Source organism: Marmota marmota, unplaced genomic scaffold, assembly GCF_001458135.2.
Source record: "Marmota marmota marmota unplaced genomic scaffold, marMar, whole genome shotgun sequence".
NCBI classification, from domain to species: Eukaryota; Metazoa; Chordata; class Mammalia; order Rodentia; family Sciuridae; genus Marmota; species Marmota marmota.
Window position 1 is genome coordinate 52,656,577 of NW_026000005.1, and position 13,096 is coordinate 52,669,672.

Consider the following 13,096-nt stretch of genomic DNA (forward strand, 5'->3'; position numbering starts at 1 on the left):
CCTCAGCGCCTCCCCGACCCTCCCTGGGCACTTCCCCACATGAAGCCCTTCCACAGTGAAACTCACCCCAGAGGACAGAGGAGAGGTCAGTGGCCCAGAGACAGCCACCTGGGTGTCAGGCACCCAGGACACAGATGGTACAGAACAAGCAGCTGAAAGCAAGCTGCGGCCTGTGGAGAAGGCCAGCCCCGTGCACGTGGACACACATCCGAGAAGGGGAGGGAGGGCACCCCAAGAGCTCTGCCCAGCAGGCCCCCAAAGTTCAGAGACGGCAACCTGCACTTCCAGGAAACCGAGGGCCCCCACCCAAGGTAAGGACAGCGAGGCAGCACGAGGCACGTGACCCGACTCTGGAAGCTCTAGGAGCAGCCAGAGGGGAGGGTTCGCGGGTGCCAGGAAGAGGGACCAGAGCAACCGCAGACTTCCCGTCAGCAGCCAGGCGCCCCGGGCCGTGGGCATCTGCTGTGGGAAGGGGACACACCACCCGGAGGCAGGTCACTGCCAGTGCCGAGTGGAGCAGGAAGGAACGTGGTTATGAACAACAATCAACAGCAGTTGTCACCGTGCTGTGCCCTGGGAACACTGCTACAGAGGCCGCCCAGCTCACGGAATATGGTGCTGACCACACCTGGGTCCAGATGAAGGCACGAGGCCCGAGGTGGCAGGGACGTGCGGATGATGCGAAGCTAGGAGTCCCTTCAAGACTCTCCAAAGACAACGAGGATGAGAGCCCCCACTGAGAGGCCCGCGGCAGGCGCAGTGCCCATGGAAGTGGAAAGCAGGAACCGCCACGGCAAGCCAGAGGCACAGCCGGAGCCGCCAGGAGAGAAGCCAGCAGGCCCCCGAAACAGCCCAGGGCAGAGCACACGCGGCCGGGAAAGGAGAGGGAGACCCGGGCCTCCTGGCCACCGTGCGAGGAGGAGCACACCGGGCAGTGGGGGCTGCCCCCAGCCCGCAGGCTGGACCTCGGGGACAACGGGGCGTTCACCCACAGCCCTGTTCAGAGTCCTCCTGGAGGACACTCAGTGCTGGTGTCACACACAGGGACACAGGGACGGACCCCAGTGGAGCTCCTGTAAACAGGGAGCGCAGAGGAGACAGGACTGAACGTAGCTGCGCGTAGGAAACGGCTGCGTCAGGGACGGCAGGTCTGCCTCCTCTGGGCCTCTGAGGGACGCGGGGATTCTGGTCAGCTCCTGTTTCCGTCACTATGTGTACACAGATGAGCTCTGCTCCGAATGCTGTCGTTAATTGTAAGAAATAACATCATGGAGACTGCTGCCCATTTCCTCAGTGTGCCATTTCCCTAAGACTTCTATGACTGTTCTCCACAAGTCAGGATCACAGTCAATTTCAAGAGAAATATTTCCATTGTCCACGTCAAGTTTCAAAAAGCCACCCTGTCTGCCATACAGGCATGGTGTCTGTGTACAGGCAGGCCACCTATCGCTGGGATGCTCACTGGGACGCACACCACGGCAGCCCAGTCCCCAGTGTTCACCCCTCAACTGGCACCAGCTGTGACCGGCAGAAGGGCTCCCAAGCACCTGCTCACACGCTGGAGACAGCAAGCCCCTCCCAGCGCCCACAGACGTCTGTCGTGTGTCCGGACAGTGACACTCTGGACCTCCAGGCCATGCCGAGCCCCCCACTCAGGTCAGCACATCTTCACACACGGTCACCAGCAGTGGCGAGCAAACCCACCCTCCTGTGCCGATTTCCTATGTGGGTAACTGAGGTGGCAGACTGATGCCAGGTGCTGGGGTTCTGCAGAGCAGGCACGAAGGCAGGCAGACCCGTCTCCTCCCAGCCCTGCTCTAGCTGAGATCTGGACTCTGACTTCACAACCAGATTCCCAGGGGAGCTCTGGGCTGAACGCCACGAGGACATTCCGACCGCCACGGGCGGTGGTCTTCCTCTACAGGTCCGGTAACTCTCCTGGTACCCACTGCTGACTGCAGGTGAGTCCACTACGGTGAAGTCCCTAAGGGCCAGACCGCAGCGTCAGCACAACGGAGGTACTAAAGACAACTCTGCGGTAAAGGAGGATTTGAGACCGAGGATGACACAACTTGAGACAGTTAAGAAATAAAAACTAGCAGGTCAGAAAGCAGAAGACTCTGCCGTCCTGGCCACCGCCTCAGCCCTTGGATCCACGGGAGGAGCTCGGCCTCTTAGCAGCCCCTGGCCTCACTGGCGGGAAGGGACCAAGTCAGGGAGACAAAGACCAATCAGTCTGTGGCCCCCGAGCAGCTCTGTGCGGAACTGGAGAGTGGCTCTGAAAAGCGGGCCTGCTGACGGTGCTCGGGCTCTCCATGACCACGAGTAGGCACGGCTCCAAGCACAGAACTGGGAGGTCACGGATGGAAACCTGTTAACAAGTACTGCTGCGATCCCAGTCCTCCTGCTCTTCTGAGTGCCACCCGGGCTGAAATCCTGGATCCCCAGGCACAGTGGCCAGGCACGGGGCAGTCACCTGGAAGCTGACAGACACTGAGAGCCTCTAGCACTCCAGCCAGACCAGTGGCAGGACTGGTCAAGAACGCCAAGGTCACAGGACCCATGAAGACACAAAACAAAACCACCCCTATGAAAACCTGAGCTGCCTCGTCCTCTGCAGCAGTCTCTGGTTGCGTATCTGTGCCCACGTCAGCCGGGAGAGCAGGAAATGCTCCCTACCCAGGACGACCGCTGCAGCGCCAGGCCAGGGGCTGCGCACCGCCCAGGCACCTGCATGCTGACCACGCCTCTGCAAGTGGGAGGGACAGGCGCTTCCTTGTGGCCACCACACGGTGCCCAGCACACAGTAGGTGCCCGTGGTACTCAGCAGTCACTGCTGTGGGCGCCAGCCCCTGCCTCTGCCAGGTCCTGCTTCCCCCGTGACCACCTCGAAACACAGCACCTTCCAAGACCCCTGCCAGCTCTACAAGCCAGGGCACCAGACTGACCTGTGTACCTGCCCAGGCACCCACACGGGAGGGAGCTGGAGCCATCCTGGAAATAAGCCCAGGGTTATGTCTCCTGCCCTTCACGACCAAAGCCACTCCTCCTACTGGGAAAGTCTTGGGCCACCACCCTGTACCTTCACCTGCACTGTCACCTCCAGTAACTTTCCTGAGCCTCACTCTGTTGTCCACCCTCTAGGATTCACTCCCAGGTCTCCCAGAGCCGCCGAGGTGTTCAAAACAGCCCTGGAATCCTCCCTCACCCCAGTCCACCATCCTGAGCACCTTTCCTAACTCTCCCCCACACACTGGCCACGCCCTTGCTTGGCAAGGCAGGGACATGTTCTGGCGGTGCTTAGGTAGCCTCTCACACCACCTGCAGCAGCACCAGCATGCCCCGCTGGCCCGCTGCCCTCCCCTTTACACACCACCAGGTGGCCACCAAGCAGCCCCATGCCCTCAGGCCAGCAGTCCTGCCCTCAGCTGCCCCTGACCTTCTCCTGCTGGGCCAACTTCACTTCTCCTGTGAGAATCCTGAGGGTCAAGACCCCAGGCCCTGGGACCACACCACACCTCCTCCCTCACACCATGCCATGCCCACGGCTGCCCTGCCTCCTGCCCAGCAGGTCTGCAGGGACGGGCTGTGCCTGCATCTGTGTCCCCATGCAGCGTCCAGGCAACAGGTGAGTGCGCAGACAGGCAGGGCTCGTGCTGGCAGGCTTGAAGGACTAGGAGCTGTCCTGCAAGGACAAACGGTGAACGGCCCAGGGCCTGAGGACTGAGCGGATAAGCAGAAAAAGTGAGCTCCTGGGAGAACCACTCCCCCATGCAGCCAGCCCCAGGGCAGCAGCCCCTTCCAGAGGCCGCCAGATGCAGATCACTGCATCAAACAGAGGGGTCCAAGTTCAAGCAAAGGCAAGACCTGCAGAGCCCAAGCAATGGGTTGGTGGGAACCTTCTGAGACTCGGGCCTCAGGGCCTCGACTCCGCCACCACAGAGCAGTGGGAGGTCTAGGTCCCCACGCTGCGCTCCCTAGGCTCCCACTGAAGGCCAGGAGAGACAGCTGCAGCTTCCGCCTGCCATCAAGGGTGGCCGACTCACCCCAACCACCACGTTCTGCTGGCATTCAGTCCCCCAGCCACGATGCCAGCAGGTGAAGGAACCCGAGGCTCAGAGTCCCATCAACGCCATCTCTGCGTCCTGGTCCTGCACGGCCACACTGCTGGGGTGTGGGCACCAGGCCCTTACCTCCCCGGACAGCCTATCTGAACTGTCCACTTGAGTGTGCAGCAATTGGGAAAAGGCGGCTTCCGCGGCCCAGCGTGGCAGCCTGGTGCCACGGCTCGGCGTGGCCCAAGAGCGCTGAGCCCCGCAGTGGCGCCAGCTGCTTCCAGACACTCTGGCCACCACGTGCTTCCACCACCTTGGAAATGGTGCTGACACAGGTGTGTGAACACTGTAGAAAGCCCAGCAGCTCGACCTGCCCTGTGTGTGCACCAGTGGCTGCCAACAAGGGGACGAGAAACTTCAACCCGGAGCCAGCGAGGTCCTGAGGTGCGGCCACAGGAAGACTCCCACCAGCCCACGCGCCCTGCACCACCAGGAAGCAGTGAGTCCTTCTCCTGCGCAGCACCCCTGAACCCCTGCACCCCTCTAGAGAGGAGCTTGGTGGTCTTATAAAATGAGCAGTGATTGGCACTGGCATGGCCCCTGCCCTTCTGCTGGGCCCAGAAATGAGGCCCTAGGCCCCATCCCACCCGCTGCCCGGTCTCTCTCTCACACCTCCTGCACACCAACCAGTGGCATCTGCTCTTTCCTTACACACACTCAGGAGGTCTTGGCCTTTAAAAACAATAAAATGAGAAGCTAGTAAAAGGTGGCTAGCAGATCCCTGCGCTCTCCTGAGACCGTCCCCACGGTCTGTGATGACCCAGTTGTCACAGCAGCATCCTGCAAGGGCCTGCTGGCTGCGACCCTCCCGCAGTGCCTGGGAGGGGAGCTGCGCTCTGCACACACCTCCACGGGTTGGCCCCTGCCCAGCACTCGGTGAGCTGGTCCTCCCTGGCAGCCTCAGGTTGGCAGGCAGCTCCGGGGCCACCAGACCTGATAGCTGGGGCAAGCCCTGCTGGACGCTGGTGGCAGCAGCAGTACTGCCCCTCTGGGCAGGCCAGGAGAGGCGTGCCTGCGCAGCGAGGCCTGGGAAGCGTGAGGCTGCAGGGGCAGAAGCGACCCTCCTGTGACCGCTGAGCGAGCACGGTGTGAAAGGCAGCCTGCTCGGTCAGAACCAGGCCCACACCCTGGAATTTCCTGGCAATGGCAGGTCACTAGGCCAAGGCTGCGTGGGAGTTGGCGAGCCTGTCCCCCACCAGCCACGACGTTTCCCAACACCTGCAGGCTCTGCTCGGGGCGGTCTAGCTACACTCCTGCAGCAGGAGTGGGACTGATGGCTTCCTCTTGTGACAAGCTCACTCCCAACCTGCTCAGGCTCGGGCTCAGCTGGCCCAGCCTTCACGGGCTCCTGCGCTGGTCACTGGCAGAGCTAAACCAGTCAGTGGGATACCCACGGTGAGCACACCCAGCCCCAGAGAACCCTTGCCCACGTCCACTGTCACCAAGAGCCACCTCCCTTCTCTGAAAGCCAGAGTAGCCGCTCAGTGGACTCCAGTGCTGTCTGTGAGTAAGCCCTGCCCGGGCGAGGAAGCCACCGCGCCAGGCCTGGGCCGCTCCCCCAGCTTCCCCACCCACCCTGAAGCCCACGGTCTGCGGAGTTTTGAAAACCTGAGGCAAGAACAGTGCTGGCTGCGCAAAGTGGGAGGCCTGGGGGGAAGGAGGGCACTGGCCTCGGGCCACGTTCAGGCCTCAGCGTCTCCATCCAGAACTGGGGAGATGCTCCCAACCTCCACCCTGGCCCTGTCACGTCCAACAGACACACGGCTGCAAGGGAGGACTTGAGTGGGCCCACAGCCTGAGAGCACCAGTCCTCTCTGCAGCCCGCAGGCCCTCCTGGCCTTGCCTGGATGCCCTCAGCACGTTCCTGGGCAGGAGGCTCCACTGGGCAGGAGGCTCCACCGGGCAGGAGGCTCTCCTGCTCGCAGACTGCCCGCCTGCTCCTTGCCCGAGGTGGGCTGCTCCTCACGGCTCCAGTGCTGCCTCTCGGCAAGGCAGCCCGTGTCTGGCCTGGTCTCAGATGCCTCCTGCGTACTGCTCATCCCTGCTGCCCACGAGGATGCAGGCTCCTGGACAAGGCCTGTTGCACCCCGACATCACCCTATGCTGGAGACCTGTCAGACATCTGCCGAGGGGTGAGAGACTGAGGGGGGAGCTCAAGATGGCAATGCTGGGGGCTGAGCCTGGGGCTTGGCTGAGCACCAGGTGGCTGTCTTCCCAGTCGCTGCACAATCCTGGGCCCAGGAACCTGGGGAAGGGCGGCCAGAGCTAGCTCCAGACGCAGGACGAACAGTGGATGCGGCACTTGGGACACACTCACACCACCAAGGCAAGGCGGTATCTGAGCACCCTGCGTGTGTCGGGCTCCTACATTCTACCGGCCAGTCCTCCTCAGGAGGCGATGCCCAGGGCAGAGGCCCCACAAAGAGGAGCCAAGACTCCAGAGTCCCATAACAGGGGAAAATGAGCCTCCAAGGGTAAGAGCAAGGAAAACCAAGGCAAGACAAAGTGAAGGAGCCTGGGAACCACAGGTGGACACAGACCCCGCAGGAACGCAGTTTCAACACTCAGGAGCCCAGCAGCGGAAGCCTGAGCCAGGAGCAGGTCTTGCAAACACTGCCGTAAACAAAGTCAAACCAAGACCTATCTTGTTTGTTCAGCTACAAAACTCCCAAGGACAAAAAAGTCGGAAAGATCTCAAAGAGATAACAACACTACACTAATTAATCAACTTCAGGACGGGCAGCAAAAGATGGTTCCGTCTCCAAGACTCCAAGCAGAGCCAGCGCCAGGCACTGTGAGACCCGACCACGGGAGAGAAGGGGTGCACCAGGACACACTCAGCACCTGCCTCCTCCACGCCCCAAGTTCAAGCTTCTCACAAAACTAGAGCTGTGCTCTTGGCAATTCTTTTGTCTTTCTAATGTTAACTGAGATTATATAAAGGACTCCTGTTGTTGGTGGAGTCTGGTGAAAACCCATGTGTTTCTACCTTTTTAAAAAAGTTCCTGCTGAGCCTGGTGGTGCACACCTATAATCCTAGTGGCTCAGGAGGCTGAGGCAGGAGGATTGCAAGTTCAAAGCCAGCCTCAGCAACTTAGCAAGGATCTCAGCAATTTAGATCTCATCTCAAAATAAAAAATGGGCTGGGGATGTGGCAGTGGTTGAGCGTCCCTGGGTTCAATCCCAGTGCCAAAAAAAGAAAACAAACTCCTAACAAGGGAGCAAGTGCCTCCAAGGTGCTGGTGCCCAGGGCCCCGCTGCCTTCCTCCTGCTCCAGGAAACAGCTGGCCATGGAACACCCCTGTGCCATTATCAGGAATGCCCCTCTTCTGAGAGGTGCCCACGCAGCTGCAGGCTCTGGAAGGGACAACTGCAGGTCTTCTCACCACGGGCACTTGCAGGTGCTGCAGGCCCGGCTCACTTCCGCTTCCTGTGCTCGAGGGCAGGGTGGTTCTCAGGCACCAAGCTCGAGGTGAAGAGCCAGTCCATGCGGCCTCCGGCCCAGCACTGCCTCTGCCCCTGCCAAGGGGCTGATTCTACTTTCCTAGCCTCTCAACAAAAGGCCCATGAAGCAAATCCCAGCCCTTCTCTAAAAGGCTCTGTTCTGTTCAGATCTTTATCTACTATTTCTCCTAACATGTCATTGTGGAAAACGGCAGCGGATCTGGTTAGCAATTCAACTTCACAGTGACCCTCAGTAACCTCAGAAGCCCAGCCTCTGACCTGACAAGAGCAACCTGACACCGTGTCCTTCTGCTGGCCTGAGGTGAGGGTCTGCAGGAAGAGCAGCCTCCACTGGGTGTTCTCGGAGCAAGGCCAGCACACTGCCATCTGCATGGTCCCTGCCCCAGGCTTCCAGTCTTGCCTAGGCCTGAGGTCCCAGCGAAGCCACAGGAACAAGGAGGAGCACTGTGACCTGAACAACTAAGGAGGGACGCCTGCAGGACAGCCCGCCTTCGGGCCTCTCCACTCCATGGCCCTGGAACTGCCTCCAGGGAAGGAAGACAGGGCAGAAGAGGTGGATGGCTAAGGGTTTGTTTTTTCTTTTTTTTTTGTGGTGCTGGGGATTGAATAATGTGTTTTAATGCAGTGGGGTGTGTTGTCCCTAATATGTGGCCTGTCTGAAGGGATGGCCACAGAGAACGAAGCTGCCCTGTGACTCTGCCTCTTGAGCGTGGGAACACATGGACCTCCGTAGGGCGCTGGAGGAGGGAGGCAAGGTATGTAGGCATCTGCCTGTCTGCCGAGGCCACCAAGAGGCCACCAGCCAGCTGCAGCTCACCAGAGGGACTCTCGTGCAAGACGGAGCACAGCTGGGCAGCTGTCCACCCAGGGAAGCCACGTGTGGAGCCACGGACCCAGACCTTCAGCACTGCTCAGGCACCCCAGAGCCCTCCACTGCTCATCGCCACACCCCACAAGCCACCTCCAGGGGACACTTGGGACAATCCTCACTATGTCCTCAGTGGCCAGAGGGAATGCTATCAATGAAGAGAAGCAGAATCTTTAATATCAAGCAACTGAATTTCCTTAAAAAAAGGCATTCCTCTCAATGGTCCCACAATTCTCCCCAACAGGCACATACAAAGCCACACCGTGCGGCGACTCTCTGGAAAGAGGGAAGAGCCACTCTCCAGGGACCAGGTGGTCAGTGATGCCAAGTGACGGTCACACTGACAGGGCACCTCGACCCCTGCCCAGCCCAGCCGACCTTGAGAAAAGCCCGGCCAGCCATCGGAGGCTGTGCTACAACGGCCGCTGTGCTCCTTCTGGCAGCCGAAGGTGCCCAAGTCAGGGAAGGCCGAGCAGAGGCCACCGCCCAGAGGAGCCTGCAGGCCTGGGACTCCTGCCGGGAGGCCTGACTGGGGGACACTGGGAGACCCAAGGTTCAGGTTCCAGCGAGGTGTCCGTGAGGCCTCACTAACAACACGTGCTCTGCACCCGACCTGGGGGATGTGGAAAAGCTCCGTGGGGAGAGGAGGCCTGTCCACCGTCCACGTCATCGTTCTGTAAATCTAAAACTGCTCAAAAAATGCAGCTTGTTTTTAAAAACATGTACAAATTTTAAAAAAAGATTTCCCCAATCACTTAAACATTGATTAGAAATTTTCTCATTTCTTAACATTAAATTAAAATCACAAGCCCAATAATATCCTCTTTTATGTTGACAAGTTAAACTGTACAAAACACAATAATGATAAGAAAGTGCTAAGCAATCTCCCTGTAGCTGGTTAAGACAGCTGAGAGGCCAGTTTGGGTGACTGGCTTGGTCAACCAGCTCCTGCTCCTGACCACTCCTACAGAAAGGACCTGGCTCACAAGCCCCAGGCAGGAGGGCTCCCGGGTCCCAGGAGAAAGCCATGCGGAGCCTGCGCCTGCCACCCAAGGGCCTGTCCACCTCCACCAGCAGCAGCCTCTGAGATACTGACCAGGACTTTTCAACCCAGAGAAGTCAAAAATTTCAGGACCCACCAAAAAGAAGGGACCCTCCTGAAGTCGGCCTCTCGGGAAGAGCAAGTGAAACACACCAGGCCCAGAGAAGCGGCTCCCTTGCTCAGCTCTTGGACGCACTGGGACCCGCTCTGCCTCCCACGCCTGCCAGACACGGGGGCCACGGAAGCTTCGCGCAACCTGCACAGTCTTAGGATGAACAGCCACCGTGGAGAACACTGCGCAACAACAAAGGACAGCCCCAGGCAGTCAGTGACCAGAAACAAAGGGCAAGAGACCCGAGGGTTCGCCAACCCCGGAGAAGACGCTGCAGTTATCAGTTCACTGTGCCTGGGACCAGGACGCCCAAGACACTGACAACAAAACAGTTACAGCAGAAAACTGAAAATTATGACAGGAAATTCTAGAAACGAAAATTGACAACAATTAAAATTAAACACTAAGATGCAGGAAATGCAGGTCTATCAACAGGTTAGAAAGAGCTCAAAAGATGATCAGGAACTTGGAGACAGTGTAGAGCATGTTTTTTGGGGGGAGGGGATGCGCGGTACCAGGCATTAAACTCAGGGGCACCCGACCACTGAGCCCCATCCCAGCCCTATCTTGTATTTTATTTAGAAACAGGGTCTCGCTGAGTTGCGGGAGAAAACCTGGCTTTGAATTTGCGATCCTCCTGGCTCAGCCTCCCAAGCCACTGGGATTATGGGTGTGCACCACCGCGCCCTGCTCCTAGGCTGAGCATGTTGAGAAACAAGGGAGGGGCACAACAGGACACAGGGACAGGGCAGGACAGGCCCCTGAAAGGCGAGCAGGAGGGAACGGAAGGCAGTCATCTGACAGCCAAAAGCAGCCGGACAGCAAAGTGCTGGGCCACAGCAAGCTGACGCACACCCACCAAGGGCAAGGACAACCTGGACAATGCACAAAGCCACCCAGACACCTGTTTGACAGAAGAGACCCTGCCAGAGAAAGAAGAAAGGCATCTTCAGGGAGAAGAGCAAGCTTCTCAAGAGAAACGCAAAGGACAGAGTTATGAAATACAAAACAGCACTGTGGGAGTCTACACCCAATGCAAGTATTCTTCAAGAATCAGAGTCTCCTTCCTCCCAAGTTCAGTCCTAAAGTGACTGTGCCCAGCTAGGGCTGGGGCAGACGGTGGCAATCTTGGCAGGCCAGCATGGCAGCTGAGATGGCACGCTTGTCACACATAAGGATCGATCCAGCAAGGAAACACCACACCAGGGATGGAACCAGGCTTCCCACTCTGAGACGGTGGCACAGGCACTAGAAGAACCCTGCAGGGTCACACTGGAGCAGAGACGCTGGGCTGGACACACTGTTCCCAGCAGACACAGGTAACTGCAGCTGAGTGGACAGGAGCCTGGGGTGGGGGGCGGTCCATGGTGACACAGACACGTTAAGGAACAAACCAGTGCAGTAGGAGAAACGTTTCCTCAGACTGGACACTACCTAGAGCCACAGGAGGAAAGACAGACCTGAAAAAGCCGAACAGCGCGGCAACCACCTTGTTAACAACCAACGCAATCCAGAATCCAAGGGCTGCTCCAACGGCCGAGCGAAGCCTCAGGGAGAACTCCTGCACAGCCTCGAAGCGCCCAGGGTGCACTGGCCACCAAAGGCCACAGGGTGACCTCACAGTGAGGATACCACTCTCAAGAGAGGCGAGGAGTTCGCCAACAGTCCCACAGGGAGAAGGAAAACCACCCTAACCATGGGAAACAGCCAATAAAACCAAACGGAGAGATGTTCAAAATACAGTCCCGGGGTCCTCCTGAGTGTCAAGGCCTTGAACGTTGAGCAAAGCCCCAGGAACTAGTGCAGACCAAGGAGACCAGGAGCCAGGCCTGGCAGGGTCTCTGCTCGAGTCACAGCACTGGCCTGGAGGGCTGACCAGGTCTGTGGCAGGTGGCCCAGCATGCAGCACAGGCATGCGCCTGCTCTACTGGACCAGGACAGCCGCTGGCTGGTGAGGGGACGCGTCCGTGCCTGTGAGGAGGACACATTCAAACAGAGTTCTCCAGCCTCGGTGCCCATCAGAGAGAATGAAGCTCTCGGCCATGGGGTGACTGACCAGGGAGGAGGTGTGATGCAGGGGTGGCACTCTGCCAACTGGGCAGTGTGGTTTGGGAAAAGCTAATTTTCTATTCTTGTTTGATGCTCCAAAATAAAACAAAGAAAATGAAGACCAACTAAAGGCCATTTTAAATAAATGTGAGAATCTGTTATCTGCAAAGGATTCTTCAGGCCGAAGGCCAGCGATCCTGAACAGAAGCAGGTGCCAGGCAGGTGTGAGCCACAGCAAGGCAAAAACACAGGCTGAGCATCACATCAACCCCGACTGCACCGGAGCACGGCTGAGGGCTGGAGGGGCACAGACCGAGGACACAGGGCCGAGCAGCGCTGCAAAGTCAGGAGAACCACAGGCGCCACGGGACTCCAGGCAGCCAGAGAGGAGCGCCCGCCTCTCCAGGTCAGTCACTGCCAGCTGTGAGGAGGACGAGGACCAGCAGGCAACAGAAGGGGCGAGGGCGGGAGGACAGCTTCATCCAGAGAGGGACAAGAGCACTCAACAGGTAAGAAAACCATGAGAGCAAGACAAGCTATTTACAGATTTATCAAGAACTGCATTAAATCCGAACAACGTTCAGGCTAACAAAAGATTTAAAACACCTACGAGCTTTTTATAAGGTACTTACATTAAATATAAACACACAGAGAAGCTGAAATTACAGGGTGTACAAAAGCTACCCGATAAACATCAATTAAAGAAGCTTGGAAGCCACGTGAACATCAAATGAAAAAAGCTTTAAAGTCAGAGTGGCCGCTAGGCGACCAGGAGCTGCCCAGCGCCCACAGGGCAGCTCGGCCGACACCACGCCCCAGCAACAGCTCCCAGGCCAGCAAGATGGAAGCCGGAGAGCTGAGGGCAGGCGAGGCCTGCAGTGGGCACAGCTTCTCCTTGCGGTGGCAGGCGGAAGGAGCCTGAGGAGAAAGCTGCAGGTCCACACAGCCTGCTTAGGAGGAGCGGCGCAGGCACCCTGCAGGGCGCCAGGACAGCAGGAGCAGCGGCAGGGCCACGGCGTGCAGGCAGGGTCGGCGGGGCTGCAAGTCTACACTGGAAGAAGTCACGTCAGAACAACCCAAAGAATTCACGAAAAAGAAAGTGATGGGCTGGAGATGCACAGATCAGAGTAGAGCACGTGGCTGGCACGCATAGGCCCTGGGTTCAAGGGTCCATTCCCCAGAAAAACAGGCACGGAGCCAAGTAACCTCAAGGGAGGTGACGCATACCCTCCGCGCCTCGGGGTACCTGCAGCACCCACCTGAAATCACAGCAGTGCAGAAGCGTCCCTCTCCAAACCCATCACGGGTCCCCTGCTCAGCTCAGAGTGCAGACCCCACTACGATCACGCACACATTGCCCGTAGCCAACGACCAGAGCAGCCCCGGCTCTCCTGCTGGCCCCTGTCCCTCCCTCAGAGTCTGGCTGGGGATGACTCTCCATGCCA

The 13,096-nt window shown here is 58.6% G+C and overlaps 1 protein-coding gene across 1 annotated transcript in view; it reads right to left on the reverse strand.

Moving 5' to 3' along the window:
* Positions 1–13,096, reverse strand: part of Ndufa10 (NADH:ubiquinone oxidoreductase subunit A10) — a 37,359-nt gene that overhangs the window by 1,332 nt on the left and 22,931 nt on the right. The gene's annotated exons all lie outside the window — the stretch shown is intronic.